We start from the raw sequence: 26536 nt of genomic DNA, 5'->3' as shown, positions 1-26536 counted from the left end.
TTTCTAGGCCTTGACCTTTACAAAGTTACAAATAAAAATCCCAAAAGAATAGGATGAAGCAGACATGACAACAGTTGTGGAGAAAATAATTTGTAATACTCGAAATAACATTAAGGAATATGATATATGGGTACACCACATGAATAAAACATTACATTGGCCTGGAGTCCTTTCCTTTTTTTTCACCAGATGTTGCTTTGCTAAATCATATGGGTATTTTCAGAATACATAATACACGAGGCACAGACTGTTAAGGGCAATGATGATATAATATTAATCCTTCTGGTGCTTCTCCAGTGTGTCTGTTTGGCTCTACTTGCCTTGAGTTCACTCTGATGGGAGTCTAAGAGACATTGAGGAAAGTGAAAGCTGCAACTCTCCCAATCAAAAACTACCTGTGACACAGTGTGCCCTGACCTCTCAAAACAATGTCAGCAAGTTGCTGCTCCGAAGAAAAGCATCTCACAGAAAGAAAGTGCATTAACAAGCATGCTAATGACTTTTTACTTGGATCAGAAGGGCAAAATTGTGGTTTAGATATCTACAAATTAATTGTTTATGTTCTACCAAATATTTCTAGCTACAGTAAAATGTCTATGCTAATTTAAGACATCTGAAGACCCTGATGGCAGGGATGAAACAGGACAAAGAAAGATATTATACTTTGAAAGTGTGGTAATGTAGAAAGACACAATAATAAGGACACCATGTTATCTGATGTGCAGTATGAGGAAAATAACATCAAGAATAAACATGCTGATTAATATGCCTTATTCTAAGCATATTATTTTCACAATTGATTTAACTTTTCTCATTACCACTTTATCTCTCTTACTGTGGAGATCAATCTATGCCATTTTTCTCCTTTTATAGCTTTATTTTTCCTTCTTTGTCCAGCATTATCAAACTATGACACAAATTCAATTATGATGTTGTGATGCCAAACCTGTGGTCCTGGCAAAGTGTATCATGCAGCATATCTAGGTAAGTGAATTAAAAAAGCATCTGAGCAGGTATCTGGTGTGTGTCACTGCTCATTCTTCCATAATAAACTATGTTCTTCTTCTCATTCATTTGTCAATCACAGTAACTAAAGATTATTATATGCTGTATGTACGTGACACCAGCAATTTGCAAAGTCTGTTGGCAAGAAAATCAGGTTAGAATGACAGAGTGAGAAATTAAGCAGAAGTCTGATGTAATTAGCTATAACAATCAGTGCTCTAATTTCTGATTTATTGTTTCCTGTTTTCCTGCTGCTTTCAGCCCATGCATACTGTATGTGCTTCGTATAGGTCAAACAATTGTCTTATCAGTCCTGGCAAACCAAGAGGTCAGAGTTAACAATATTTATTTAAACATGCAGGATGCTTCCCACTGCAATTAGGAAATAACTATTACTAATAGATCTTTGGTGCTATTTCCTCATTTGTAAGACTTTGTAAAGACATAAAGGCAATAGGGAATTCAGATTCAGGCTTCTTCATAAATATTTCTTGGAGATAGATTTACTTGACAAGTAGCATTTTAGTTTGTTAAACTGGCCACACTGAATTCCACCAAATAACAATCTGATAACAAAATATCAATATGAAACATTTTCACATACACATATCTATTTAATAACAATGGGCATGTGGCATTATGGAATAACAGATCTTAAAAAAAAAAAAAAAGGCTATTCATGTCTCAGTCCCTCTGAAATCAATGAGAGCTTTGCTGCTGACTGTGATGGGATTATGGCTTGGCCCTATAATTTGTTCTGGCTGCCTTTTTCACATTTTACAGAATTCAAGGTCTTTGGAGGAGCAATCCCTTTTCATAATCCAGGATTGAGTATAATTTACTCTTCACAGTTCTTGCAGTTCCAGTGGGAATTCACGTGACTGCTTGTTTTGATTGGAAATACGGATAGTAAATTGTGCATCTCACATATTTGCTACATGCATTGAACTTCTTAGTTAATAGACCCAGTTTCATGAAAAGTGAGGGTAGGACAGATACTTAGAGGTCGTGTAGTCTGGTGTCCAAATTATTTATAAAAAAAACCCTAGAACTAAAAGATTCATGACAGAAGCTGATCTAGTTTATTCTTTAAAAATTCCAGAAGCAGAGACCCCACAATCTCCTCATGTAATCTATTCCACTATCTACTCCAGTACTCTTTCAAGATATTTTAGCAGGAAAGTTCTAAACTAAATACTCTTGCTGATGCAAATTAATCCAATTATTTTCCTTTCTATAGTAGACATGCAGAATAATTTATTCTTTGTAGGAATCCTCTACATAATTATGCCATATTTCTTAGTGTCTCTTTTCCTCTAAAATTATTAATTTTTAGCTCTTGTTACTTGAAATTCACATTTACTTGATGTCTAATCATCTGTTTTGTTCTGTGCTGAGCCTTGTCCAGTTTTGACAGCACAATTGCAAAATTGGTGCTGTACGTACAGCTCTTGTCTTTCTACTTCCCATTGTGGTGCTTTCTTTATTGAAGTGTCAAGACACCTGTGACTCATGTGATGCACTATAACATCCAGATCCTTTTCTGTAGGACTGCTATCTGGTCAAGACATTTCTCAGAGAGTATTTGTGAAGCTGATTGTTCCTACTTAAATATTTTATTTGCCTTGATTGAATTGCTTTCTATTTATTATAGCTTCTTTCTGCCATTTGTCTTCCTTATTTTGAATTCTAACCTTGTCCTCAAAAAATGCTTGCATTCCTCCCAGCTGGTTATCATATAAGAATTTAATAAACTTACTGCCTGTTGTACTGCCCAGAGCATTAATGAAATGACTGCACAGTACCAGACTCCAGACAGATTTCAGTAGAACTCTTGTTGATACCACCTTTCAACATACTGCTTTCCAGTCTCTTCTGCACCCTTGTTACAGAGGTGTAAGGAAAGAAGTTATTTTCCTGTTCGGTTGGGTTTGTTTCCAATGAAGTATTTATTGGAATATTTATTGGAATATAGAATATTTATGCAAAGCAGAATAGACTGTTTAATAAGTGAAGATGCAGTATATTACTTTTGGCTGTTACTTTTCAGTGGTTGATTTTTAAGTACTTAGAAATAGATGCTTTGTTAGTTTTTCAACTGTCTGAAGTCATGACATGGTTCCTTGGCTGTACTTTTTCCCAGTTTTAGAAAGAAACAGTATATTTCTCTTTCTTTTTTTTTTTTTTTTTTTTTTTGTGCTTGAGAACCTTGACCTCTGCAGATTCTCTAATTTCTGATAATTCTAATGATTTCTAATGATTCTAAGTTTAGTTCCCCTTTAGATATCTTTGTGAAGTCCTATGTAACTCACTGAAGACTGAAGTTTAACCTTGTTGCTTTCAATGCTAATCACAAAATTATAATGATCTCAGATCATTATTTTTTGTGAACCATGAATCAAAAGAGTACTAAACATTTTATCCATCTTGGCATTATCTAGAACTGTTAACGGTACTGTTGGCCTTTCATCCCTGTTGACTGCCAGGATAATTTGTTTCTCAGAAAATTTATTTGTGAGGAGAGGATCTACCTGTTCAGAACCTCTGGGCAACATTCATCAGTGAGAGCCAGTTATGAAGTCATCTGTCCAAGGCCCAGGGCAGTGTTGGAAAGGAGAAATGACTGCAGCATATAACAGCAGCAAATTTAGGATATGGGTAATATCAAGGAATTAAATTCTATGAGGTTCTGTAGAATTCAGTGAAATCTTCTGCCTATACAGTTGTGTGATATTACCAAAGGGTGCATGAGAATGGAGGAAAAAGGAGGGGTGAAGGTGAACAACATAAATGTGAAAAACATCAGCTATTTAAAACATCTATATTATTCTCAGGAAATGCTGCAAAATTCCTTCCCATTTCCCATCCTTCTGAAAATTAAGAGAAGTGTGGAGTTTTTCTCAGGAAACCTTCACTTTCAGGATGGATACCTGTCCATGGAGCAGTTGTGTTTGGTAGATTGCATCACGTGTTCATGAGATTTCAATATATACCTTGAATGATGGGGTCTGGAAGTCCATCCGCATCCCTGGGCTGAGAGGTGAGTACTGCCAATAGCCTGAACCTGACTGTTCAGGACACCCACACCAGGAAAGAGGGAACTGTTGTGCCTTCCAGGCTCTACAGTGAAGGAGGCAAGGCTCCAAGGCATGAGAGACTCACACTTTAGACAGACATATAATGACAAACTAAAGCAGAGCTTTAGCTTCAGCTTCTTTTTTTTGCCTATTCTAATGGGCACTGTCTTCAAGCATTTTTGTTTCCTTCCTGAAATTCCCACTTGTTTCTGATTTACTGTTACTACTTAGAATAATTATCATTTCAGAAACTTTACTTGTTAGTATTACTTCTTTTTCTTGCCTATCAAAGCACTTTATAAACAGGAAGAGCCTAATTTTCGGTAGAAAAAACCCCTAAAGTTTGGGTAGAAAGCAACAGCACAACTGGAACTTAGTTCTCAAATATGTATGTCTGTGTGAAGTTGTGTGTAGGAAAATATCACTGTGTTACTTTGCTGGCTATCATTCAAGGATACAGGAAAATATCTTAAAAGTTCTTGGGATCACAAAATAAACCACTGTAAGAGCCAATTTACTGCTGAAGAACTTGTATTTCTTGTATTTACAAATTAATATCTTTGCCAAATATTCAGCTAGCATCAACCATTATAGTTTCCCACAAGCCAATTTATACCACCTTACAGTAGATGAACGTAGCTGTAGGATATAATAAAAACAAAAGCCACACTGATTAAAAGTTTGTGGCTGATAATAATTTCTCAGATTACTAATGCTAAATATTTGTTTAATTTTTTACAATTTCAGGAAAATGTGTACCCAACAGCATTATAGTCTGCAGCCATCCTAGTATTTATATCCACCAAATTTCAGTGGACTAGTTTTTTCTAATTTTTCCCCTCAAAGTAATTAATCTTACTTATTTGCTTCCAGATATTGATGCTAATTTTCTTTGTCAGTTAATTTGAGAGTAGAAAATATAACTTGGGCTCAGTCCCCCTTGTTTGATAATTTAATACCAATATTATTTAGGTTATTAGTTTTACTGGTAAATCAAGAAGCAAGTTGCCGGAATACAGCTGTGACCCCAGGGCAGGAACTTTCTGCCGGCTGTCACCTTCTGACAGTTTGGGCTGTTAATTACCTCCAACAGTTGGAGCACAAGCACCTCTGTGTCTGCCAGCTGGCAACCTCTGCCTCACACTGGCAGCCTGAGATTTAAAACCTGTAACAAAAAGCTGTTATGTAAACAGTTTATTGTATAATACACAATGGCAGCAGCAGACCCACGCTGGGAATCAAAGGCACTCTCTGCATTCGCAAGTAGTTAGGGCTGGAAAGGGTGCAAGATCCTGCCTGCCTTTTTCCACCAATCAGCAGACAAAGCATAAAGTCCCAAGTGAAACAGCCTGAGCTGAGGCTTCTCAGACGCTGCATACTGGGATCTAAGTGTCTGAATTGTTGTGGTACTGTTGAACTATAGAAATTACTTTAACATGTGAGGATAAAAGACTTTAATTGCCTGGTGACACACCAGTCACCAGCCCAGAGAAACTGCAAAAATCATCTCTGAGGTTTCCTTCTCAGAAAAAAAATGCACACTTCAAAAGTGCGTTCTCAGGTCCTCTCGTTTAAGGACTCATTCCCTGAAGTGGCACAGATGTCCCCTGCAGCTTTAGCTGGTCTGTATCTGGGAAAGAGCTCATGATTACACTTCTGAGGGAGCAGTGTCACCATGCTGTGTATAAAACTTGAGCTGCTCAGAAGTGTGAGAAGCAGGTTCCTTATTCCGAATTCAGGAAAGGATCTCTTTATAGTCATAATGGCTCAAAGTGTGCAGCTAAAGCAGTGCTGGAGCCACACGGTGGGACATCCCCAAAACGCGGCTTGCAATTCTGCTTCTGAAAGTTGTTTTGTATCTTTATTTGTCACTTGTTTAAGTTTAGAAAACAGAACCACCCTAAGCAAGAGAAAGGTACCCAAACGCCCTTGTTAGCTTCAACTGAGAGGTTAGAGCACTTACAGAGGGACAGAACTGGATTGTCACCTATCCCAGACCTGAGAAGATTCAAGCCCCCATCTCATTTGTCCGCTGAGCAGCCCGATATTTTCCAGGTGAGCTTCGGCCACCAGAGATGTAGAATTGCAGAACTGATGAAATCAAATAAGAGGAAGAAGGAACCCAGCTATGGACCAGGATGAGGTGTTCTGGATCATATACTTATTCTCTGTAATGTTCAAGTATTTTATGTGCTGGCTGCTTGGTGCAATAAGCACAGTGTTGCTGTAACAGAAATTTGTGGAATTTTAAAGACCTGAGATAACAACAAAATCATGACTCATCCCTCAATTTCCAGTTGGGTGCATATAAATTTGAATTCAATATATGGAAGGAATGTAAGGAATATTCCCTACTATTAGGTTTGCATATCCAGTATAAGGGTGTTCAGACATCTGCTACCACTCTGTCATGCGTAGGTAAAGGTCATTAATGCTGATGGTAAGCAAAATCTTCCTGGGGCCTTTAAATGGTATCATCAAAACAGAAAAAATAATTATTTAAGCATCAAGGGAAACAGTAAGTTTTGTTTTCAGGATTTGAAATAAGTGGAAAAGAGACACGTAACAAAATTATTTCAGTGGAATTTTTTTTAGGTGATCATTATAGAGCATTCTTTTTCTCTCTCTCTTATTAGGTTTTACTCAGAGTCAAAATAAATCAATCATATCTTGATTTACATATTATTTCTTACATGGAAATGAAATTTCACATCAGTGGCACGCTTTCCATAGATGTCACAATGTTGTTTGTTAAATTTATTCTAAGAAACACTGCAGTTTATGTCCTTTGAAATAACTCCTAGAGAGAAGGAACAACTCTTAGAGAAAAAAGCTCCTATAAAACAGCAATTTGTACAATGGAAGTGAGCCTGGGTTCCCTTATGTAGATACAATTCTCAGAATTTTCAAGTATTTCACCTACATCATCTTTTAGATAGACTCAAGCACAGAATTTTCTTTTCAATATATTTCAGATCGGACATGGAAACACTCAACCTCTTTCAATCCCTTGCAGACGAAGGAAAGTTGGAGCCAGCACAAAGTTGTTTAGTAAAAGAGAAGAATAATTATCAGTTTATCAAAAATTAACAATATCAGCCCAAGTACCACCCATCTGGTCATCTGACATCCAGGTAAGTCTAATCTTCCCAGGCCAGAGGTGCCCACATAGTTTTCAGAAAGGAAACATCTGGGAATAGCTTTTATATCACTATGGAGTGCAATTTCACTCCTGTACTTGCAATTTGTGTCTTCCTGACAGTTATTTCAAAGCTACAAGCTTAATGAGGTTTAATCTCACAGTATCTGTGTGGAGCAAATGGCAGAGGTAGAATGTACCAAACTGTAGTTTTGACTATGATGGAACGTTCCAATATTCACAACAGCATGAAGAGAAGCAGAGTTTGACCCAGTGACTTCACACAGGCATAACACATAATTTTAGGAGGATTCCTAAACATAATTTTTAGGAGGATTCCTAAAATATGTATGTATTCTGAAATTTGAAATTTAATGTAAAAGAAAAAGTAATTTTAACTCAGTTTTTTGCATGATTTATACATATGAAATATTGCTTATAAATTCTCTTTACATTGCTATTGAAGGATGCTTTAAAAACAATGCACAGAAATGAAACCAATTGCCAGTGTAAAGAAAGCCTGCCTCCAATACTGGCAGGGCAAAAGAAACCTCAGTTTCTCTGCATTCTCTTCTGTAAAGTAGTGGGAAAGCTTTTAACAGCTCCCATTCCTGCAGGCAATTCCCCTCTCATGGTTAACTGCTTCCCTGCTGGCCCAGCAGTCACATCTGCCCTGTGTTGCCATATCACATTGGTGCTCCCTTGAAGCTGGGGAATTGCCAGCAAGAGATACCTGGTATCTATCACCAGCAGTCAAGCTATCAGACTGACTGGAGCAAAGCCATTTTAAAGGTATATCACAAAAATTTTCTGTGATTTTCACAGATCTGAAGCACCTTGACAGTATTGTGGGTTTTTTTTTTTTTCATTTAAATAGACTTCTATTTTATTTGGCAGTAAGAAAAGAAAATATTAAAAAATGTCAGCATGACTCTTCTTTTTTTTATTTGAAAATATTATTTAAAATGTTTTCTAGAAAGTGTATTTTTCAGCAAGTCTATTGTCTTCTATCCCTTATATTTCTAATAATCATTTAAATATAACTTCTTTTGCCTAAAGATTTTTGTATTCCCCTATCCTTTCCAAGATATGTCTGACTTGATTTCTGCTAGAAGTTTTACATGAGAAAACCTTTACTGTTACTTAGGCTGTTTAACTGGAAAAATTCAGAGTGTTTTATAATTATTTTTTCTTTTTCCTGAAATAACCAGATATCACGGTCTATTTCATAGATACAGAGCTGAGTTTTTAAGCCGTTCTGATATACGAGCTCTTTCAATTGCTTAAAATGTCGTTTCCCATTTTCATTCGCATAATGTCTTTTGCTTTGTGGGTTGTTTGTCTTACTGCTGGCACACACCATCTTTTTACCCAGTGCTCCCATCAGGTGGATCTTTGAACAGACATTATGCATTTGCTATATTCCTGTCTCACACTGACCACTGCATATAGCCAGTTTTGTGCCTGTGGGTGATCCTGCTGACTCAATGGCTTTGCCTTGCTAATGGTGCAGAATTGTGAGTGCAGGAGGCCCGTGTGTTCTCGGGCACCCAGTGTCCAAAGCCCAGCATAACCTGTTGAGTGCTAGCCCTGCAGTGGGAATGAGCCCGGCGGTCTGATGATCCTGCCTGACGAAGACATAAAATTCTATGCTTGAGGTTGGAGGTGATGTGGCCTGCAGGAGAGGGATGCTTTATATTGCCCCCTCCCACCCCCTTTTTTTTTTTAATGTGATTTCCAGTACCATAGAGCAGAGGGAAATGAAGGAGGGAGAAGTTCAGGAGGAAGAGGCATTGCTCAGGCTTTCTTTGATCTGCTCCAGTTGAAGCTTTTCTGACCCAGGCAGACAGATCAAAGAAAGAAGCCAGAATACAGAGCACTTGAGACATTTCATGACTGTAGAAAATACTGCCCCAAAAGTGCTTCTTTTTTAGTTTGAAAATATGCTTGCCTTACATATAAACTGTTGTGGCACTTATTACTAAAACCAGATGATCACAAACTATTGATTATTTTATATACCTCTGTCAGGAAGGCATTAGCTATATAGTGCCTCAGATAAAAAACCTGTGACTGATACATGAAGACTGCAATAAAACTAACAGAAACAAATGATAACAAATTGCACATCTATTTTATTTCTTAATATATCTTTGCTTAAAGAGATTCCAATTTCAAATGTTCAGTAATCCGGTGATTGGTAGAAGATATCCTTTGAACATTGATAAATCTTTGTCTCAATAACTTGGTGAGAAGCAGCAAACAACTGCTGTATTGCCATCTTCAATCTGTGGTACTGAGTAGCCTTTACAGAGTAGAATGGTATCACTGAATAAGGACTAAATCCTGCTTTAAGTATAAGCTATGTGCTGCATGCTTTATAGCCATAATTAGACCCCATTCTGCCCCAAAGATGCCTCTAACAAGGGCTGATCCTTGTGATTAACTTCCCATGTTGTGAGCAGTCACACTGATTGATCTCCACTGACTCTTCGCTGGCCTTGTTGGGATTTCTCACTGGGCTTGCACATCAAGTGCAGGACATGCCTTCGGCACCAGCCCCAGCAACAGCCCCTTCTGCTGAAAAGACATAATAGCCTTGTTTATGTGGCTTTCTGGCTTTTTTTCCTCGTGGGAGCTGATGGGCAGCAGCAGAGAGGCTGAGTGCAGGCTCCTTCTCTGAGACAGAGAGAAGGGTGCCATCTACTGAGGCACTCACATCCCCTCCTGCATCCCACAGGCTTTTCACGGAAGCCCCTCTGCCGTGTGCCAAACTGGAAAGCTCATAAGACCGAAGTAAATCCATGCATTCGATGAAACTCATTAAAAAACATTTCAGGAAGAGCTGCATTTGTTCAAATTACTATGTTATTCCATTTGCTGTGTCATAAGTGAGAGTGAGCAGCTTTGTGATAAACAGGGACATGATGCAAAAGATCATTTTGGCACATGTATTTTAAAATAACGAAATTCATCATGAAAACTGGCTGTTTACACTCTTGGAGGATGGGATGAATTGAATAGTTTTTGTGTAGTCATTTTGGTTCTTAATTCTGAATTTAAACTGTGTATTTTTATGGAACTGGAATTTCTATTTAGCTTTTGTTAAAATCTGCTTCATACCGATAGTTATACAGCTATTACCATTTTATGGCATGCGTGGGACTTCAAAACCATTATCTGAAAATAGATTACAGAATTATTTCTGCTAATACTTTTATCTGATACTACAAAATCCATCACTGTGATATTTCATGTAGCAATGGTCACAAATAAACAACATATTTCTCTCTTGCAGGATCTGAAAATTGCCTTCTAGCACGGTCAGTATGTTTGTTTCAAAAGCCAGATCTGTATTTTGCAGAACAGACTCATTTCATTATCTGTTGGTATCTGTCTTCTTTAATGAGAAAAGGGCACTAAAGACACGGGAGAGACAGAGCAAATACCTTCATATGTGACTGTGAGTAAATCACCGTCTGTGTGTAAGCCCAACACATGCTTTCTGTTCATAATCCACAGGGGAGTGTACTAATCATGCATTTTTACTGCAGCTCTGTGTATCCAAACATTTGACCAGGTAAAATTATTGGAGATGTCAGGGAAAAAGATATATTTGGTGTTCTTACTTTCACCTCATCTTAGAACATAAGCCCCTGTAAATAAAAGCTAATCTTGGCAAATCATGTAGAAAAAGTCAAAATCAAGTTGTCAAAGCAATAAACAGCCCAATACAGCTGACAGGTCTCTTTGTTACAAAATAATGCACACGTCAGCCATAAAAAAGATAGGCTGAGACCTAAATGTACTGGTTTTGAAACAAGTATGAAAAGTTCTTGGTTTTGGGAACCTATAGCACTGAACCACGATAAAGTACGAAAGGAATTTATTTGGTTTCCCCCCCCCCTAAACATTTTTCATCAGCCTACCTTGATCTAAGAATTTATTGCAGTCTGGTAGCAAAAGGAGAGAGGAGCACTGGCAATTATTTGTATTGGCTTTCGGGGTTTTTAAAACTTTATCAGTGAATGAAAATTGTGGTTGGAAATGCCTTATTCTGGTGCTATTTGTGCCTTTTGCATTCTTACCACCAGATTATGAAATAAATGTAAATTTTCACGCAGATGTAAATGCCATGAGTGTTTGGCATCAAGAAGAATTTATGGCATATCAAATTGTTCTCCTATGTTTTTGGATAGGTTTTACAATCAACAATTGAAGTTAACAAGAACTATGAACTATTTCTGAAAGGTATTGATAAACAACAGTCAAATTTATGCATGCAGGAAGATACTGAGAAGTTTGAATAACACTGTCACCATGCTTACAGTCTTCCTCCTCCCACTTAATTCCTACTGGTAGGATTCTATTTTCAAGATAGATAAACATCTAACCAGGTATATGAGTGATTTTGATTTAGGCTTCCAAATAAAACAGAGCCCTACATCCATTATCCAAAGGCCACATACTTGTAAAAGTACTTTTAGGTTCTGACCTTCCTTGAGTACAGTAATTTCTTTAATGCAGCTAAACAAGGTTCAAAATATTTAAAGCCAAGTTCATGTTTCTGAATTTAATTTAGAAGCAGTATAGCTTAAGTGTTTATTGGTGTTTGATATCATTATCTGTGATTTTGCCATAGGTGAATGAATACTGTCTTCAGAAAAAGCACTGAAGAAATAGGAGTTGAGCATATTTGTTAAAAATGTAGGTGGGTGCTTTTTATTTTTCATGCTTACTTTTCTATTATTGTAATTTACAGAGTTTCTGAGCTCACAGAAGTGCTGTTGTGACAGTCACTGGAGAGATATACAACAAAAGGCAGTACCAATTCAATGCACCTTGTATTGATTTATTGTCTGTTTATTTTTTAATGCTCTCTGTACCAAAACTGTGAAGAATCATCGCAGATTTAATCGAGTCTATCTAGGCTACTTTGAAAAAAAGATGCCAAAATGTAATAGTCTGACCTCAACCAAATGATATTATTAACAAGTTGCTATAAATCTGTTGATAAGCCGAAAATAATCAAGAAAATATTGCCTTCAAATTTCCTAGATAAATGTGAGCAATATGCATGCCAACTTAGAAACCTATTGCATGCATGAGTGCTATGAATCATGAACTCCAGTATTTTAACTGCAGATTTTATATCCAGTCATTGTTTGGCTTGAACACAGAGTTGAGGCACTCCATACTTTAGTTTTTGTATATTTAAGAAGAGGGAGAGATGGCAAGAGTATACTTACCCACCTCCCCTTTTAAGGGATGATCAGTTAATGCTGCTATAACACTTTAAAGATAGGCTTTCCAGAACTTAAATATGATTAGACATTTGTACAGATAATAAAACATTAATACTTACCTAGGATAAGATAGAAGGGATTTAAAATGCTCAAGCCTCCTGGCATAACTAGCTGCTTGAGATTAAAAGGGAAACTTTTTTTCCTACAGGCTGGTTATTACTTTTGGTGGTTGTGGGGTGGTTTGCATGTTACTTTGAAGTATCACACACTGTGTTGGCTGGAACAAGATACTAGTTTAAACAAACTGCTGGTCTCAACGAGGATGGCAGATCTTACTCTTGTGTGTTTCTAGATCCCCAGTGCCTGGTAGAGATGAAGCCTTTAGCTTCTGCATAAGTCTTACTGATGCACAACACATCTGTCTAGGGCTGCATCACATGGCTAAGGGGTGTCCCACCTTACCAAGCCCGTAGGCATTTCAGTTTTTCATATTTTTTGGTGGAATTTAAAAGCTTGTGGTTCTCATTTGGTTCAGTGGACATAATTCTGATAAGAAAAGCCTTATTAGCTAAAAACTCCCCAAGCCAGCTTTGGCAGAATCAGAAAGTAATTAAATAAACAATTCTGGTGACAGACTTGGGGTGGGGTCATCTCACTGACAGAGCAAGAATAGCACATCTAAGTATCATACTGGTACAGCTCAACTCTCCTCTAACCATTGCCCATCCATTTTAGTAAGCCAAATATATATGGGCTTATTAAAAAAAAAACAACATTCCTCTTTGAGAAAATGCTATTTATAGTACTATGTATTTTTTATTCTTTTTTTTTAACTTTACATCTTTTTGGCAGCAAAATGGTTACATTTTTAAATACACACAACTACACGCAGTGCGTGTGTGGTATGTGTACACGTGTTTGGGCAATAACTAGCTTAAGTTTACACATGATTAATTTTTTAAAACTTGCTTATCAGACAGCATGTCACATTTAGTTTTTATTCAGTCCATAGTTTCTCTTTTACTGCCTCATTATATTCTTCACATTTACTGGATATTTCTCTCTCAACCCTTTTCTTCCCTTTTGTTTTATACTTTTTATATATAAATACACACATGCATGTACAGAGAGAGGAAAATAATTGCTCTGGGGAAATCTTGAAACCCTTTTCCTTTCCTAAACAGCAACAAGGGATTTACATTTATAAATAGGGAGCCAGGAGCCAGCAGGCAGAATGCTAACACACAACATCAGTGAAGTTACACAGATAAATTTTTCAGTTCTTTTATCTAGTAAACATCCTAATGATCAACATCAAAGGCTGAAGTAAGAAGCCGTTCTCTTTTGTGCCAGATTGAGAAAGAGTGGGCTCTTTTACATCTCATTTGGGAGATATGAGGAGCCTTTGAATGGATCATTGCTTTTTATGGGTAGTAATGAGGTGAGAAGTATTCTAGTGTGTGGCACAGGCCTTCATTAAAAGCGTGAAACAGAATGGCTTATGGTTAAAAGGAGTAATTTGTTCTAACATACTTGCTAAATTGTGCTGTAACCATGCCAGGTCACTGGACTACATTTTCCATAGGATTTCCGAATGCATTTGTGTGTAATTATTCTGCCTATACAGAGTTGAGGGATTTTTCCACTGACTTGTGCTAACTAGCTGACAACACTCATTCCTTTACTGGAAAGTTCTCTAAATGCAATATTTTAAGAGGTGTGGAAGAGCCAGATTCTTTTGCTCAAGCCTATATTTCCTGAAAAAATTAAGACCCAGCACAACAACATAAAATAAGTGTAACTGATCCAAAGGTCTTATTAACAAGACAAAAAAACAGGGAGCCATCCCCACAGTCTTCACCTTCAGTCTGACAGGATTTTATCAGAGAGGTCCATGCAAACCGAAGGCAGCCAAGCTGCTGGATATTATTATTGTCTCTTAAGCAGTATGTTTGAGCAGCCTGGTTTCCCCAGGAACTGCTTAGCCACTTCTCTCGGCACAGTCGACAAGTGGCAATGGTCGCCACTTTGGGAAGTCAGCCACCCGTACTGAGCTGCTGCTCAGAGACATGCTAGTGATTGTGCAGCAGCACTGATACAACGTGCTTTTCAAAGTTCTCGTTCCTGTCATGCTTGAAAACACAGGATACTTCTACCCGGAGTACAAATTTCTGCCCAGGTAATTTTTTACCAGGGACAGAAAAGTATAACCCCTGGGAACTACACTCCTGAACTGTGAAGGACTGTGAAAGACAGTGTAATGCATTATGCTGTCAAAGGACAATAGGAATCCTTGTTTCAGCAAAACACTGGTAACATCCAGAGTTATCCTTTAGGCATGAAACCCACACAGTCTGCTGAAGATTGTGCATCCAGTTGGCAGCAGGACATGGAAGAGGATGGAGACTACAGCCTTCTCCCCTCCAGTCACCACATAGCACCACTTCCCTGCTGCCTCCATCGCCCCAGCACCAACAGAGAAACCAGCTTTAATCCCTGCCATGCAAAAAATGACAGTTCTGGGTTTTGATGTAACAGAGGAGTAACAGCTGACCAGAGGATTTTCTACTAGACTCATTTAGAAGGAAGTGCTAAGGTATTAAAATAAAAACCACAGAAATTATCTGGTTCAGTTTGTGACTTTTATAACAAACAAAGAAGCAAAACCTCTGGGAAAATTACGTATGTCATTTTCTCTCTCTTTTTTTTTTTCTGTCCCATTTTAGGACAAATATCAGTATCTGGAAATAATAAAAATCCTACAAAATTAGTATTTTCATTAACTCAAGCCAAGCTTTTGTTTTAAATGCACATAGAAGAAAAATTTTGAGATTTCAACTTCTTGCTCTGAGTCAGGCAAGGGAAGTGTTTGAAATCTCAAAACAATCTCCTTCCTAGCTTTGAACTAAGGGGAAGGGACAGGACTGTGCCTGTATGTGTGTGCCCATGTGTGTTTGGCAGCAATTGAAACGTGAGAGCTGTGCTTAGAGTCATATGCTTGCTCAGAAAGTGATAAAAGTTGCACTGATAAAAGTGTAAATAACTGATGGAGAATTTGCCCCATAATGTTAAGCTGAGTACAGTTGTTTCTTAAATCAGATTACTATTTCTTTCTTTACAAGTCAAGAAAGGCTAGTCCACTTTAACCTATTCATATGAATGAAAAAATAAAAAAGTTTTGTGAGGAATCCATGAAATCAAGTTCTATAACAATTTGTCTTCTGAGCATCAGACACTAAGAAAATTGAGAAACAGATAAATTATTTTCTCCACATATTTTCTAGCCATATTGTGAAACATAGAAGGCATCAGTATTTAATGTTCATCAGTAAGTGCTGGGGTCATTCCTCATAATCCTATTCACAAAATTTTGTTTAAATTTGTTAGTGACGATGATTTAAACTTCTTATGTTATGATGGGAAAAAAAATAGAATAAAGCAGAGAAGTACAGTCTGCTTTAGTTAAACAGCCACTCCCATGAAAGTGATATATATATATATATATATGATTGTGTGTATGTATATATGCAATTATAATGTACATATATTATTATATATGTGTATATATTATTATATAATGTATATACATTGCACTGTTTGAACAAACAACAAAACAGTCTTAGATTTTGCTATATGTTACATTGTTTTTCCTAGCTTTTTCAGGCACAGAGATTTAATGTCAAGAAAAAGATTGGGTAGTATGTCAATAGACATCTGGAAATTGTAAGAGTTTGGGCAGTGACTATATTTTCTCCTCGACTTCAAGTGAGGAAACTCATCTGGTTTCTTACAACAATGAGATGAGCTCAGGTTGTTGTGAAACTTTTAAAAAGATGCCTGAGACAAATATTAGCTACTTGGTTATTGGGAAGGTCTGAATGTCCTGAGATTGAAAGATCTTTATTCTAGATTGAGCATGAACGTCATATTTACACATGCTAAAGTTGGGGTATCAACAGAGATTGTCAATTGCTTTGTGTTGTGAATCACATGTTTTAACATATATTTTGGCACTGATGACTTCTCTATGGTTTTAAACAGTGTTTAAAATCAGATCTCTGTTTTGTACTGATATCTTGGAATTTAGGTCTGCAAAGCCATCATTGGCCACCTTGCAAACACCACAGAATTTGTGCTGCAACTACAAATTAAATGCACCTAAAACCAAAACTGACTTGAATATAATGTTACTTGGCTGGCAGTGTTGTCTGATCTTCCCCTTTACCCAGCTTCATCTCCAGACTGACTTTGTCACCACTTGTTCAAAGGAGTTTATTCTGTGAATAATCACTGAATTGATAACTGCTTAATAGGAGAAGAAAATAAAGATGAACAAATTGAAATATCTTGGGACTATTTGGGAAACAGGAAAATTAGCAACTCCATCGATACGACTACCAGAAGGTAGTATCCTAACCACAGCTTGAAGTCCTGGAGTCAGGTTTACTCATAGAAGATATGAAGATCTAGAAAATGTTGGTCTCAATCCTGCTTGGATTTTCCAGATAATATTACGATTTTTTTTTTTGCTACACAGAAACAAAAGTTTTTAAGTTTGTATAAGACTCACAGATTCCTTCTAACAGGAATGTAAATGCTGCTATTAATGCCTTCTTTATTAGCAACCATTAAAAAAGCAGGATTAAAAGCATTGTAACAAGAGTAAGTCCTGCCCTGTGCCTCAGTTTCTCTTTACAGCATGTAAATCAGCAGATATCTATGTCTGACCTTTGCAGAGTTCAAATGGCTTGGTGTTATTCAAACCCTTTATTAAGAGACAGAGTCTGAAAGGGATATGGTTGTGTGTATAGACAGTTGTTCTGTGCAATAATGTCACAAGTTACTCCAAACCTCTCTTGATTAATCTTGGGTCAAATTATTTTCAATCCTTTGTTGAGATATTTTTTGCTTCATGAAACCTAGCAAAGATGATAAAAAACCCCCAAACACATTATCAGAAGGGAAAAAGTTTTACAGTGAGACTTTGTGCTGTTTTTAGGAATTGGTGTCAAAGTCTCATTATGCATAAAGCACCACACAGAGAAGGAACATATATATGTACTATGTTTTTCTCAGACAGTTCCATTACAACCAAAATCCTGCTGCTTTCCTTCTGTTGCATACTGCTGCTCACAATCTGGAATCAACCTATCATTCAGGAAGAAGCTATAGAAGGCAGGAATGCATCTCCTCCTCATTCTTCTAATTTTATGCAGGACTGGATTTCTAAATTATGTTACTTTTTTTGCCCAGTAGAAGTTCCTTTAGAAGACAATTACATTTTCTTAAGGTGACTGATCACATACTTTGGTTGAAAGTTTTATTTTCCTTTTCCCATGTCTCCTGCCTTCAGACACAGGACAAATCTTCAGCTGGCAGACCAGGCTTTATTCAGGCTGTCCAGGACTCCTTTTCCGGTTTTGGACCCTAGTGCTGTGACATGACTCCTTCATGCCTTGAGTAAATTTCCATGTGCTCCCAGAATCTTTGATTTCTTCATCCACCTCTGAAAGGCCTGAGCATGTGCTGAAAAGCTCATTTTGCCAGTATAGCTATTTACAAATACAACCAATTTAGTAAGTTTTGGATGAGAAGTTGCATTTCTTTGCCTGAGCCACCATGCAGGTGTGTGGGGCAGATCATCATCATCATCAGCTGGGAGCCATGCAGGTGTGGAGTTGCATTCACTCCATCAGTCCCCTGGTGCTACATGATGTGCATTTATGAACCTTAATGACCTGCTGAGATGGTAGGGAGAAAGGGTAACGGAATCACAACCAGAATGAGAACTTCAGTGGTTTTAACCATTAAAAGCTTTTCCCTATCCTAGTACTACACTTTTCTTTTTGGAAACTATAAAGTCTTGTCTGGCATAAATAAATTCCATTCATCCCTTCTGAAGAAGATGAAAGTCTGTCCTGTGAAGAGGATGATTCTCTATTAAGTTTAGGTTTAAATCTAAGCCTGTTGCTGAGCACTCAGAGGTGCCAGAGGCTAGAGCTGGGCAGACAACTGACCTGACCACAGCAAATTCCCTCTCTAGCCTGCCTCAGGGTGAGATCTCTGCTTGAATAGAAGCTGCAGGTCAGGAAGTCTCTCTCAATTGTCTGTGCCTAAAAATACATCTAAAGCAAACAAACCTGGGTGACTTTGCACATAGATAGTGCTGAAATTTCACCAGTGTGTTATTCGTCTCATTAGAATCCCCAAATAGTGGAGTGCAATGAGAAAAATAAGGCAAAGCACTAACTAAAAGTGTGAAATGGAAATGTAGCTACAAGAAAAGGAAATTATTTGAAAATTCTTCCAAAATGATTGTTCAGTTACCAAATAAAAAAAAAAGAAAAAAAAAGTGGAAGTCAGATGAAGGGGAAACTATTTCTTTTTTACCTTTTTTTTTTTTTTGGGTCTTTCATATAATTTTATACCAGTCACTGATATGACATAGAGCAGAACCATATAAACAGTTACATTGGCACAGCTGGGCAGGCAATAAATTGGAACTGGGTTTGAGAGAGTAAGTAGATGAAACCAGGAAGAACATGAACATCTTTTTCACATTTTGCTGTTGAATTAATTAATTGAGTCCAAATCTGTGCTTTACAGGGGTTTAACTTCCTGTTCTAGATTTATGCAGATTCCAAAGCACCAGTGCTAGGAAAGATATCCTGGTCATGGCGCTTGGGCTGAGTGTACCCTATAGCAGTGGGGGATACTGAAGAAAATATGAAGAAAATCTACAAAGTGCCATAAAACATTTAGACCTACTGAAAGTGAAACGCAAGGGCTGCTGCTTAAATTGCCATTTCTCACAAAGGCAGCATAATTCTAATGTGTTTGCTACTATTTTTTTCTTTTAAAATGCCTAGAGGAAATTAATTTTCATAAAATGACATCTAGGCCTGACCCCCATCTTTAAGCTCCTACTTGAGCCTTAGAGATCCAGCACATATGGTACAGTATGTTACAACCAGCTGCTAATTGGACTCCCTGCAAACATGACTATTAAGGTCAACTGAATCAAATAACGACAGCTCAAGCTTTAAATACAAGGGATATATGCCCTTCTGCTGATTGCACACAGCTCGCTTTGCTACTGGTGAGAATAAAATGGATTTATCCAGAAACAATAGGTTTCTAGCCAGCTTTGATATTATTTATAATATTTCTAATATTGTTATCCACTTATAAGTGAATTTGGAGTTATAAATTAGAAAGTGCAAGATCCACTCAGACATTTCAAAACAAAATTATATATACTTAGATTGTATATCATATAATGCATACTGAATTTGTTCTTAAATTTCTGTCTCACTTCCTTTTAATATGTGTAGATAAAAATTGAGAGTAAAATTAGAAATTGTAACATTTTAAAATGTAATAGAATATCAGAAATCCTAGCCCTTCTGTATTGTGAGAGCATATTTGAAGTACTGTGTTGATCTTGCTAGTTCTATCATGAAGTGAGAGAATACCACTTTTAGCAAGCTTAGTGGAGGCAAGAAAAAGCTTAGGAGAATCCCAAAGGACTGTCTAATAACAAAAGTCTTCTAATGTATGTGAAATTTGCCAGAGGCCAAATAGTGAGTTTGTGTTTCAGCCTGTTACTTTGTGAACATCCTGCCAACAAAGCGTGAACCTCGCGTATATCTCAAGCTCGACTATCAAAGTCAACAGAGAACCTCCCCTTGCCCCCAAATATCTGTATTAATAAACTGTGTAAACAAAACTTTTGTGGATACCTCACTGGGTCTGAAGTCTTAGGGACCTGTTGCTGATTAAGGAGTCTCTTTACTTAACATTTGTCTTTCACATTTATTTTTCAAAGTATTTCCGTAACAGGCCAATGTGACTGAAGTTTCCTGACCCTCTGCCAATCACAATATAACCTTCAAAGGAAAGAGATAACCTCCCACTGAAGTAAGATACGAAGAAATGTTCTTCAGAAGAAAGTCCAGTAAAATTCAAATAGGGAGTGCAAAACTGGAACTGGTTTAGAGAATTATAATACTGAGATTGATTTAACTCTTTAGCTAGTTAGTCCTGTAGCAAAGGGGTTGATTTAAATCAGAGTTCTACCTCCCCAGCCATGCTGTAGGGAGCAAAAGCAGGGAGAGATAAGCCTTTCTGTGGCAGACTTTGAAAAGCAGTGAGAAGCAAGCATCTCAGCTAGGACTGCTTGATGTTTGTCAAAAGGGAAGAGCTGAGATAAGCAGGACCTGAATCCTTGTTTGCATTGTAACTGAGTGAGCAGTGAAGCTCTGGTCCCTTGAGGTATTCTGATAAACTGATATTTATTTCCATCCCAGATCATAAAGAAATTTGGAACAACATGTTTTGTGGTTTGTTGGGCGTGTTTGTCCTTTTTTTTTGAATGAACAATTCCTGACAAATCTGATTTTAAGAGTGGATTGTTTTGACTCTATTTGCTTATCAGGCTACATCACCTCTTGAGCAGTAACCCAATATGCCTTGTGCCCTAATTCTTCTAATGCCCAGGTTTTCCAGTGGGATGACTTTTCTTTTCAAACCTGATGTACTGTATTTAGATTAAAGAGGTAAGAGAATATTAGAAGGTGTAGCAAGAAGTGCTACTCCTGTGAGAGCACCTAGGACAACGACACATCTCCTTTTATAACCTCCAGAGGAAGATGTAACCTCCCTTGATTCAAGAGACCAAATCATTGTTCTTTAGAAGGAAATTCATTTAGCAGACAGTAAAATTGGTTTTTATTCTTTACACAATTTTCAATGAAAGGCTGATTTCCACTGAGTACATTTTCTTATCTATGTTTCTCCTCCCTAGACAAATAGCAAACTGTTGCTGTTCAAATGATGAGAGACTCAGCTAGCTTCCAGGGCTATAGTAAATACTGTTACCAAAACATTCAAGACATTGTTAGAGGCTTTATCTACTTTTAGCATTCATTTTTACCTCTTTTTTTGTTTGCTTGTTTTTGTGAATGATGTTTACAAAACTCCCTAGATTTTTTTTTTTTTGGTTTTTTTTTTTTGTTTTTTGGTTGGTTGGTTGGTTTGTTTTGGGTTTTTTGGGGGTTTTTTTGGGTTTTGTTTGTTTGTTTGGGTTTTTTGTTTTTTTGTTTTTTGTTTCTGAAAGGTAACAGCTCAGAATCAGACTGTGGATGGTCCTTGCACAAAACATTGACAATGACATATTTTCTGGTTCTCAGTAACCTCCAGGAGCATGTGTGTTCATTTAGAATACATGTCTGCAAATATGGCTCCCAACCTCACTATCTTCTTTGAGTAGAGGAAGATTAATTAGTCATCCCTGTTAAATGCCACAATAACCCATCATTGTTTTAACCAGCATCAGCCTTGATTTACAGATGTGAAACCAAAGAAGAAACTGCTGCCTTTTTTGCCTAATATTTGGTCTAAGTGTCTAAACATAATGCCGTGTTCCTTTTCACAAATCAAAGACACTTTATTTATATGGGTCCAGTGCTTGCTGAAGTCTGGAGGAGGAAGAATGGAGACAGACTGCACAATAAATGATAGTTCAGAAGTTAGCTGATTATGATCATAGAATAATTATCATCTGAATAGGTTTTTTTTCCCCACTGGTAATCACATTTTTCCCACATTCCGCAATGATTGAATTCACCTAAATTTACCAACTTTGCAGTAAGAAGCTCATCTTACTCTCTAACAGAAGATAACATGGATTTAAGTGAGGCAACAAATACACTGTTATGACAAATGTTTAAAATTAATTGTTGTCCTTGAATTTTTTTTCCTTGCCCAGCTTTCAAGAAGGCCACATAATATTCTGTTTTGATAAATGAAAGGGTATATGCAAGGAGAAAAGAGGAAGAAATTCCAGCTTGTATATTTGAAGCCCTGGAATGGTGTAAATTATTACAGTGGTTTCACATTTTCATGGGATCAAGGCAACAACAGTAAGCTCATAAAACAGATACCACTAATTATGCAGAGGAGAAGTCATAAAGTCACTGATGGAAGTATGTTTTATATTCATGAACACATCATTAAAATTTTAAGACACACTATCAAATTCTACATTTTAATACTACACCCAACAGCATAAAACCCTCCCAACAAGAAAATCAGATTGTTTAATGATTGTGTTTGTCACACAGGTTTCATATGTCTGCTGTTGAAGCAGATGTAGTCTTTTCTGTTGCTGGATGGCTTTTTCACTGGACAATTAAAAATAATTTTTTATGCAGTTTGTGGAAAATACTATTTACAGAACAAAGGAAACAAAATCATCAAAACTTAGGAACGTTTAATTGCAGAAATATTTAAATTTAGCCAATCACATAAAATCTTTTTATTGTGTTGTCAATTTGTTTTTACTTCTCCTGTATTTTCTTTTAATGAGAAAGATGTTTTAAAATAATAAGATAGTGATACAGGCAGGCAGCAACCCAGCACACAAATGTTAGGTATTTCAAAGGAATTTTTAAAGTAAACGTGCCTTTAATGTAGCCATTTAAGCCAAGGGCAAATTATAATGGGAAATATTTCAGGATTGCCTGTTTGGCTGAATCTCTTGGAAGATTAAGGAGTGTCCTGGATGACTTTCATTACTGTCATGAAGAGACTGAGGACACTGTGAAAATGCATGTCAGAATAAGGCCCCAAATTCTCTGATGTTGAAAGAGGCGCAACAGACAGCAAATAGATGTATCCTTGTCAAGACATTGGTGGCACGAGTGACACTGTCAAAGATGGTTCTTGTGATCTACCAGAAAGGGTCCTGGTTTTGGCTTTGGAATAAGAGATGCAAATAGCTGTGCAGTTGCACTTTCACACCTGGTGTCCCTGCCCTACCCCTGGTGTGGACGCACTGTCTCACTGCTCTGTTCCCCTTCACAGTGAACTGTGCTGCTTCTTACATCTGGGACCTCTAGAAATAACCACCTCTCTAGAAGGGCTGGGCACAGTCAAGGAAATTAACAGTCAGTCTTATTTGCCAGCATCAGTAATTAAAAACTCAAATACCTTATGCTGCATTTAAAGGACTTTTTTTTTTTAACATCTAACAAGAGCTTAAACTAGACCATAAACTGATCTAGCTCTAGTTAATTACCAGATGATATTCAAATCCCAGCTAATACCATAGTTAAACATTTATCTGACAAAAATGCAAGAGAGAGGTTCAGTTATTAACATTAATGTCTTGAAATGAGATTTCATAGGACTCAGTGAAGACTTCTGCCTAAAAAATCCATGGCTAAATGTGGTCTAATATTAGGTCTCCTCTAAACCTTTCTTCCTCTGAAGCCAATATTTGGCCTACACTATCTGCCAGCATCTTTTTAATGAGAAGCACACATCTAAAAGCTCTCACAGCTCTCAAAATTTAGGAGTAAATATTTTAAAATTAAAACCGTATGCTAAGCAGTGCAGATTTGCTGGTGCAGATGTTATTTTTGGCTCATTTTTTTTAACTGGTTCGTAACCAACGTACTTCAGCCTATTTTTCCAGATTTATTAGTAGTATTCTGAATACTACAGATAGAGTGAAAGAAGTTAATAGAATAATATCTCAAGTTATTTTAGGTGGTTTTCTACTTAGCAGCAAAGCCATCGCTGAAATTCTGTTAATAAGATGTATTGTTGGGACACTATAAATAGCAAAAGGGAAAAAAAGAGAAAATGGAGATAAAAATAACTTAGAGAATGGGACAAGGACCATCCTGCATGAAATTCTACACTCCACCTTTCTCAGGAGACTCACACAATCATCTGGCATTTAATTTGTGATTGCTTTATGTAGTTTCTGCAAGTCAGAGTACAGTCATGTACTCTGTACAATCATGTATGCTTTTGGGTTTTTTGTTGATGGTGGTCCCACATTAATTCTAATTATTTAGGATTCATAACAATTTCTATTTGTGCTGTTAACATTCATGCCTGACATTCTCAGTGTCTTTCTTCCCTGAAAGAAACTGAAGTCTCTGGTGAAGGTCACAGAGTTTTCCACACTCTACTCATTTTTAATTAATTCAGAAATTAGTTGATTCTCTGGCCATGAGGGACCCTGTTGTCAACCTTATAATGTTGGCCAATAATTTATTAAAGAACGGATCACATATTTTTTCCATAAGTAGATCTAATTAATTTTATTCCTTCAAATGTTGGTTGCTGAGATCTTAAAACCATGCTATTTAGAAAAGTGAGCTTCTCTTTCAGTTGCGCGTGGAAAAACAATATCATATTTTTTGGTTTGCAAAAATTAGATCAAGTCAGTTTAACATCAGAGGAGACAGTGCAGTAACAGGAGGCTTAAAGCATAGAGCTGTCATTCATGCCATTTATGATGATCTGTTCAGGTATTTTTCTTAGAGACCAAAGTTGCCAATTTTTAGTTTAAGCATGAATAAATCTTCTTTTTAAGCTGTATTTAAATAAGATAAATGGGTTTTTATTCTGTGTGATAATGCTGTTCTTACTGTTGTGAGGGTCTACTCTGTAAATAAGTATTGTTAATTTGCATACCATATAGGCTTAATATGGGACCAATTTTTAACCCAAAACTTACTTAGATAATTAAAATACTAAACAACTATGACACATTAAAAAAGAGGTTTTTTAAAACAAGCTGAGAAATGTGAAATTTGAGAATGAGAAGCTCCTCAGCCGCAGACATGAAAACAAAATAATAGACTAAAATAAATTAATTATACATAAAAGTTACAAACGGAGTCTGAACATAGGTTTAGAAAAATGTCTGGACACTAAGGTCTATTCCACTAAACATCTAAGAATTGTGTATACTACTATGATAAGTAGTCCCCCCACTGCTGGAGAACTTATCAAGGCAGTAAATGGCAAAAGCATTTTTTGCAGAGTCAGGGCTTTTGGCAGAACTGCAGAGGGTTTGAAGGTTTCCCATTTTTATGTCTTGAAACATTTTTGTTTGAGGTCTTTCTGTTAAGTTTTGCCAGTTATACCTTAGACCTACAGAAGATACTTTACTATGTTTGATGGTGAAACAATAACTTCATGGGTTTTCTATATGTCTTTAATTACTAGAAATCTGTAAAGTAGAAAAGCTAAGTTATTATGTTGTTCTTACATATTTTTAATTTTTTTTTCCAAAATTGTGGATGCTTTTCAGAGTGTCACTTTTTTTTGAAAAGAAACAAACCTCAAACCTGCAGGTCATTCATTTTTATTGCCCTCTGGAACAAAACAGAAACATGCAAGCAATGGAAAATGTCAAAATCAACATTCTCACTGAATTGTTAAAGAAGTCCTGATATTTTGGTGAAAAAAGATTCAAGGAAAAAAACCCCACTTTTGACTGGCATGTTTACAGACTGCCGTTCCATAACCAGCAGGATCTGTACTTAAAGCAGATAATTCCCTTTACTAAATCTAATAATGGCACCTTGCTAGAGACACTGCCTAATCAGTCAGCAACTAAATCTAGGCCTAATTTATCAGACAAACTTCATTAAATAAATTTTATATTGTACACTGCACAAAACTGAACTCAATAATTGGGATTAATTGCCACCTTCATCAGTTTAAGCAAGGTCAAGGATTAAGCAGGCTTGCAAAATGATCTGACCTTCCACTGCAATTCTGCTTCCACTGAAACTTTTAGCTGTCAAATTTATAATTGTAGGTTTTACAGGAGATTGTCACAAAAGAGATTTTGATGTGGTATTACCCATGTCTCACTTTACCCAGCCATGGAATAGCCAGACATTAACAAAATTGTTGCTGCGAAAGGCAATGTGAAAATAATATTAAAGTGCAAGTTTTTCCATGTTTTGATGTTTTTTGCTACAGATTAGGAACTAAAGCCAAAAAATCAGTCACATTAAAAAGAGAAGAGATGAAAAAAGCTTAAATTTTATGTCTATAGATTTTGTAGAAAAGTTTTGAATAAAATATGGATAGCTGAAAATTTCATATAAAATATTTTTCTATGGTTTATCGTTTTAACTTTTCATGAAAATGCCCCTAAACAAAATATTTCCAGCCAAAAACTTGTCTGGTTTTGGTTATTTGGGAGGGAGGAGGTTGAGGAAGAATTAAGATTTTACAATATGGGTCTAGAAGTG

This window comes from Motacilla alba, chromosome 4, assembly GCF_015832195.1.
Source record: "Motacilla alba alba isolate MOTALB_02 chromosome 4, Motacilla_alba_V1.0_pri, whole genome shotgun sequence".
Lineage (NCBI taxonomy): Eukaryota > Metazoa > Chordata > Aves > Passeriformes > Motacillidae > Motacilla > Motacilla alba.
Note: the sequence above shows the minus strand (reverse complement) of the source record.